The following is a 7724-nucleotide window of genomic DNA, read 5'->3' as shown; positions in this document are numbered from 1 at the left end:
GCAATCCCACTAAAATCAGGGACTAGACAAGGCTGCCCACTTTCTCGCTACCTATTCAACATTGTACTTGAAGTCCAAGCCAGAGTAATTCGACAACAAAAGGAGATCAAGGGGATACAAATTGGAAAGGAAGAAGTCAAAATATCACTTTTTGAAGATGATATGATAGTATATATAAGTGACCCTAAAAATTCCACCAGAGAACTCCTAAGCCTGAAAAAAAGCTTCAATGAAGTAGCTGTATATAAAATTAACTCAAACAAGTCAATGGCCTTTCTCTAAAAAAAGGATAAACAGGCTGAGAAAGAAATTAGAGAAACAACAACCTTCTCAATAGTCACAAATAATATAAAATACCTTGGCGTGACTCTAACTAAGGAAGTGAAAGATCTGTATAATAAGAACTTCAAGTCTCTGAAGGAAGAAATTAAAGATCTCAGAAGATGGAAAGATCTCCCGTGCTCATGGATTGGCAGGATCAACATTGTAAAAATGACTATCTTGCCAAAAGCAATCTACAGATTCAATGTAATTCCCATCAAATTTCCAACTCAATTCTTCAATGAATTAGAAAGTGCAATCTGCAAATTCATCTGGAATAACAAAAAACCTAGGATAGCAAAAACTCTTCTCAAGGATAAAAGACCCTCTGGTGGAATCACCATGCCTGACCTAAATCTTTACTACAGAGCAATTGTGATAAAAACTGCATGGTACTGGTATAGTGACAGACAAGTAGACCAATGGAATAGAATTGAAGACCCAGAAATGAACCCACACACCTACGGTCACTTGATCTTTGACAAGGGTGCAAAAACCATCCAGTGGAAAGAAGATAGCATTTTCAACAAATGGTGCTGACACTACTGGTGGTTATCATGTAGAAGAATGCGAAGTGATCCTTACCTATCTCCTTGTACTAAGGTCAAATCTAAGTCGATTAAGGAACTCCACATTAAACCAGCAACACTGAAAATTATAGAAGAGAAAGTAGGGAAAACCCTGGACGATATGGGTACAGGGGAAAACTTCCTGAATAGAACAGCAATGGCCTGTCTGTAAGATCAAGAATCGACAATGGAGCCTAATAAAATTGCAAAGTTTCTGCAAGGCAAAAAACACCATCAATAAGACAAAAGGCCACCAACAGATTGGGAAAGGATCTTTACCTATCTTGAATTAGATAGGGGACTAATATCCTATATATATAAAGAACTCAAGAAGGTGGACTGAAGGAGCTGAAGGGATCTGCAATCCTATGGGTGGAACAACAATATGAACTAACCAACACGCCCTCCCCCGTCCCCCCCCCCCCCCGGCTGCCGGAGATTGTGTCTCTAGCTGCATATGAATCAGAAGATGGCCTTGTCAGCCATCAGTGGAAAGAGAGTCCCATTGGTCCTGCAAACTTTATATGCCTCTGTACAGGGGAACGCCAGGGCCAAGACTTGGTAGTGGGTGGGTAGGGAGTTGGTGGGGGAGCGTGTGGGGGACTTTTGTGATAGCATTGGAAATGTAAATGAAATAAATACCCAATAAAAAAGATATGAAATCGGAGACATAAGAACAGAATCTGGGGAAATCCAAAAAAATCATCAGATGGTACTACAAAGCCTATACTCAACAAAACTCGAAAACCTGGATGAAAGGGACAATTTTTGAGACAGATACAAGATACCAAAGTTAAATCAGGATCAGACTAATGATCTAAACAGTCTCATATCCCCTAAAGGAATAGAAGCCGTCATTAATAGTCTTTCAACCAAAGCAAGCCCAGGATGAGATGTGTTTAGTGCAGAGTTCTATCAGACTTTCAAAGATCTAATTACGGGTCTCCTCAAACCATTCTACAAAATAGAAACAGAAAGTTCTCTACCCAATTGTTCTATGAAGCCACAATCTGATACCTAAACCACACAAACACTCAACAAAGAAAGAGAACTTCAGAGCAATTTCCCTCACGAATATCAACGCAAAAATACTCAATAAAATCCTCGAAAACCGACTCCAAGAACACATCAAAATGATCATCTATCATAATCAAGTAGGCTTCATCCCAGGTATGCAGTACTGGTTCAACATATGGATATCTATCAACTTAATCATCTATATAAACAAACTCAAAGATAAAAACTACATGATCATCTCATTAGGTGCTGAGAAACATTTGACAAAATCCAACACCCATTCATGATAAAAGTCAGTATGATTCTTCCAATAAGCACAAACTGCTTTATAATCATCCCATTCCTGATTTCTTCAAAACGTGCTCGAGTGTCATCCTGAATTTCTTCCAGTAGAGGGAGACATAACTCTTGTTGTTTTATGAGAGATTGCATCTCAAGTCAATGTTTCCAAAAGACCTTTAAAATTTTCTATATTCAATTAGCTGTACACTCATAGCAAATTGTCAAAAATGTATAGGCAGTAACTTGTGCACCTTGCACACAACCTTCTATTTGGTTGCTATCCTTTATAACAAGTGAGGAAATTGAAGAATTTTTATATTATTAATGAGCTCATTTGCATCTATTTGCCTCAGTGGATGTTGTGTGTGTATGTGCAGTTTCTCTAAGAATATTGGTCATGCAAATTATCTGTGTTTTCAGAACCATATTCATGTATTCACCTGAACTGCTACCACAAAACTCAGTGGTGTTATTACCCCTCCCCCAACTCATAGCAAGCACTACAGAAAAATTTTCACACAATATGTACAATTTGCTTTGGGCGTATTTTACTCTGTTGTATTTCCAAGCTGTGTGCACGAAGAATTAGCTTTTCTTTGCCTACAAGTAGAAGTTCCTGGTATTGAAGACCCCCAGTTCCCCAATTACTAGATGAGGAACATTTAAGCACTTACTGAGTTCTAGCTATTTCTGGAAGAACACTTATCAAATATTTTTTTTCTTTTACTAGTTTTGGTGTGAAAATGAGTTTTCATTTCTCTGTAATGGTACTCAAGGTTTTTTTTTTTTTAAACTTGATTTGTATTATAATTCTTCTTTTAGTGGTAGAAACATTTGCAAAAGTACTTTTTAGTGTTATCACTTTGTAGTTCCATGAAAAACATTCGAGCATCCACTTCTCTTGAATCCTTACTGTCAGGAGGCTAATACTATATTTTAAATTGTGCCATACCTTATATAGATTTAAAACGACTTTCTATAGCAAGTCATGATGTTTAATTTTTAAAAATCTGTTTGTGTCTTCTTTATGCCTTATTCAGGAAATTATCCACGTGTACATTTTCTCTTGTTCAGATCAAACTGTTTATAATGTTACTGATGTGATTTTATTGATTTTGCATTTTTTGTTTTATATTCTAAATAAAAGACTCTATTTGAAAACATAATTTCTCTCTTTCTTTCTTTTAAGAGAGGGAGTATTTTATTTAAAACCTGTCAGTGAAGTGGACAGCTTGGGTCTCTGAAAAATCATCCATAAGTCAGTCCTGTATGAAAGCACACATTGCCACATACAAATTAACTGATCAAACCACAACTTTCTATGTTGGAACAGAATAAACATCCCTGTGGAAGCAGAACCTTGTGACATTTAATTTAGCATTCCTCTCCTTCTTCCTCACCCTTGCCTTCCACAGAATCCACACCAAACTCCTCATAATCGTTCTCGAGGGGAACCATGTCCTCACGGGCCTCAGAGAACTCCCCCTCCTCCATGCCCTCACCCACATACCAGTGCACAAAGGCATGCTTAGCATAAGTCAGATCAAACTTGCTATCTAGGTGAGCCCAGGCCTCAGCAATGGCTGTGGTGTTGCTCAGCATGCCCATAGCTCTGTGGATTTTCGCCAGGTGACCACCAGTGGGAGGCTGGTAATTAATGCCAACCTTGAAGCCAGTGGGGTACCAGTCCACAAACTGGATGGTACACGTGGTCTTGATGGTGGCAATGGAAGCACTGACATATTTTGGAACCACATCACCACGCTACAACAGGCAGCAAGCCATGTATTTACCATGGCAAGGGTCACATTTCAACATCTGATTGGCTGGTTCAAAGCAGGCACTGGTGATTTCTGCTACAGAAAGCTGCTCACGGTAGGCTTTCTCAGCAGAGATGACAGTGTCATAAGTGGCCAGAGGGAAGTAAATTCGAGCGTAGAGTACCAGGTTGGTTTGGAATTCTGTCAGCTCAACATCCAGGGCCCCATCAAATCTGATGGAAGAAGTGATGGAAGACACAATTTGACCTATCAACATGTTTAGGTTAGTGTAGGTTGGGCGCTCAATGTTGAGGTTTCTACGACAGATATAGTTGGCTTAATGTCTACCATGAAGCCACAATCAGAGTGCTCCAGGGTGTGTGGGTGGTGAGTATCGAATTGTAGGGCTCTACCACAGCAGTGGAAACCTGGCGGGTGGTGCTGGATAATTGGAGAAATCCAGGTTGGACTTCTTTCCGTAATCAAGCTGCTCCATAAGCAGGGAGGTGAACCCAGAGCCAGTTCACCCACCAAAGCTGTGGAAAACCAAGAAGCCCTGGAGACCCGTGCACTGGTCAGCCAGCTTGTGGATCCTGTCCAAGACAAGGTGAAGGATCTCCTTGCCAATGGTATAGTAGCCACCGTCATAATTATTTGCAGCATCTTCCTTGCCTGTGATGAGCTGCTTTTGTGGAAGGACTGGCAGTAGGTGCCAGTGCAAACTTCGTCTATAACTGTGGGTCTACGAGCACTGCCCTTGGCACATGCTTATCAGTTCTTGTCTCACTGAAGAAGGTGTTGAAGGAGTCATTGCCTCCCACAAAGGTCTTGTCACTTGGCATCAGGCCATGGGGCTGAATGCTATGTTCCAGGCAGTAGATCTCCTAGCAGGCATTGCTGATCTGGACAGCAGCTTGGCCAAGGTAGATGGAGTAGATGGAGATGCACTCATGCATGGTTGCTGCTTCGCGACTGCCAGGGAATGGTGAAGTCAAGGAGGAGGTGTTGCTTCTTACAGCACGACTCTTAGGTGGTTCATGTAAGAGAACCTGCCTTTCTTGGTGCTGTGAAGGCTCTATGCCCCAGTATAGAGGAATGCCAGGACCAGGAATGGGAGTGTGTGTGTTGGGGAGAAGGGGGAGAGAGGAGGGGATAGGGGATTTTTCGGAGGGGAAACTAGGAAAGGGGACAACATTTGAAATGTACATAAAGAAAATATCTAATGAAAAAAGGGGAAAAAAAAAGAGAACCTGCTTTGAGTACATAGTTTCTATGCATTACATTTTAGGTTGAAATCCATCATTATATCCACTAGCTAAATTATATTTTAGATTCAGTGTTTTGAGGTCTAAACAATTAATATTTCCTCTTATGTAGCTGAGATTAAGTCAGCAAACCACACAAATCAATTCTTCATCATTTTCATCCTTGCTGGCTGTGTTAGCACATTTTCATTTACAAGCTATTATTTGATTAAGTTCTGGATTTTAAGTATTGTAATTTTTGCAACAGTAAATAAGGAATTTCATGTATTTTAACTAATACTCTACATATCCACTCTCTTGGAACATTTTATTGAGTTAATTAATTATACTCTGTAGCAAATCATTCTGAATATATAATTTCATGTAGAATTGGGTTTGTTCTTGATGTGTTTTCTTTTAAGTTTACTACAGAGAGTTGTTTTCTGTGTAGCATTTTTGTCTTAAGTAGAACAGGCTATATTTACACAGAATATTTTCCTCAATAAGTGTCATGAATTCTACCATTACAGATATTTAGTACAATAACCAGCTTCTCTTTGTACAGATTTTATATGATCTTACAGCTAAAATCATGGTCCTTTTGACTTCATTTTTACAAAATACAAGAGCTGTAAGGATTGACAGAGTAATAATTGGCCTCAATGTTTTTTTTTTTTTTTTAATTTAAGACAAGGATGAACATTTGGGGCCTGAAGTGATGTTGTAATTTGAATCTATAGTGTTTCCCCAAGTGCCCAGTTGAAAATTTAATCTTTAGTAGATTATTCCATTAGGAAACCTTATGAAGTGGAAGAAAATAAGACTAGTTAGAGCAAAAATTAACCGCATAGTGTTTCTGAAGAAAAAATACTTTCTGATTTTCATTTTTGTTTTTAGCACTTGTCTTTTAGTATCTCATGGTCCCTATATATAGTTTTCATTTTTTAATTCTTTAAAAAAGCTTCTCTACTTCATATACTTTCTATCACCATGCTCTTTGTCAACATAGGCCCAGAAACAATACATTGGAATCATGATGGGCCAACATTTGTGATTCTGAGAGAGAGAAAAATAAAAAAATAAAAAAATTTCTTTCTTCAAACTTACTTTTCAAGTCCCCCCTCCCCCCAGATTTATTCACAGCTGACAATCAGGGCTTCATAGCCACAAATAATGCTGAAACTCTCCCATTTTAAAGTTAACTTATTTCACAATATCACCACCTGATAACAATTCTAGAAATGTTGGAGTATGTTTTTGTTTTCTTTTTTTTAAATTTTAATAATTTAATTTTTCACACTCCATATTTTATCCACCCCTACACCTCTGATCCACCCTCTGACTGTTCTACATTCCATAACTCCTTCCCACACCTGTCTTCATGGATGTCTCCTCCCCCCAACTGACCTCTATACTCACTGGGGCTTCCAGTCTCTTGAAGGTTAGGAGCATCATCTCTGAATGAATGCAGACCCATCAGTCCCCAACTGTATGTTGGGGGGCTTCATATCAGCTGGTGAATGCTTCCTGTTTGCCATTTTAGTGTTTGAGAGATCTAGGGAATCCAGATCAATTGAGACTGCTGGTCCTCCTATAGGATCACCCTTTTCCTTAGCTTCTATCAGCCTTCCATATTTCAACAACACGAGTTAGCCGCTTCTGTCCATTGATTGTGCAAATACCTGCATCTGACTCTTTCAGCTGCTTGTTGGGTCTTTTGGAGGGCAATCAGGATAGGTCCCTTTCGTTGAGCGCTCCTTAGCCTCAGTAATAGTGTCAGGCCTTGGTACCTCTCCTTGAGCTGGATCCCACCTTGGGCCTGTTACTGGACCTTATTTACCTCAGGCTCTCCGGGGCTGTGGGTGTAGGGGAGAAAGGGGAAAAGGGGGAATGGGAGAAAACCCATATCCCGCCAGAATTCCAGTTCTCTGGGGGGTGGGGGGGAGGGATGCGGGAGGACTGCCAGACACTTTCCATGCAGCTCCGGGTGGACCTCTGGCTGTGTTAGGCCACTGACCCGAGATGGCGGATGGTGGACAAGGGGCAGCCCCAGGTACCAGGTTCTCAGCCTCCAGCATCCCTCGCACAATACCATGGAGGAGCAGAGAACAAAATAGGGCCCCCAGGCAGCACTCAGCCCAGGAGATAAAGGAAGAGGGCAGGGGGAGAGGCAGGAGCTGGGTGGTTCCCATGCAGGCGAGAGTCCTTAGTCCAGTCCTTGGCTGCAGCATAGGAAGGCCTTCTGAAGGAAGGCTAGACATGGTTCATTAGGAGAAAGCCTATCCCATCGTTCAAGCATGGTGTGCCTTTATGTTCAGAAAGAGTCTATGGTTTTAGAGCTTTATTGTAGAAAGGCAAGGAGAAAGGAGAGGAGAGGAGAGGAGAGGAGAGGAGAGAGAGAGAGAGAGAGAGAGAGAGAGAGAGAGAGAGAGAGAGAGAGAGAGAGAGAGAGAGAGAGAGAGAGAGAGAGGCCAGCCATGGCCGTGTGGAAAGAAGGGGGAAGAGAGAGAAGGAAGGCTAGAGAATAAGAG

General features: G+C 40.8%; 1 pseudogene; it reads right to left on the bottom strand.

Annotated features, from left to right (window-relative positions):
• Positions 1-3563: 3563 nt before the first annotated feature.
• On the bottom strand, positions 3564-4905 carry LOC110287865 (tubulin alpha-1A chain-like; annotated as a pseudogene).
• Between the last annotated feature and the right edge of the window lie 2819 nt (positions 4906-7724).

The sequence above is a fragment of the Mus caroli genome, unplaced genomic scaffold (assembly GCF_978045245.1).
Source record: "Mus caroli unplaced genomic scaffold, Mus_caroli_1 scaffold_7, whole genome shotgun sequence".
Classification (NCBI taxonomy): Eukaryota; Metazoa; Chordata; class Mammalia; order Rodentia; family Muridae; genus Mus; species Mus caroli.
The sequence above is the reverse complement of the archived record's forward strand: the minus strand, read 5'-3'. Positions and strand labels throughout refer to the sequence as shown.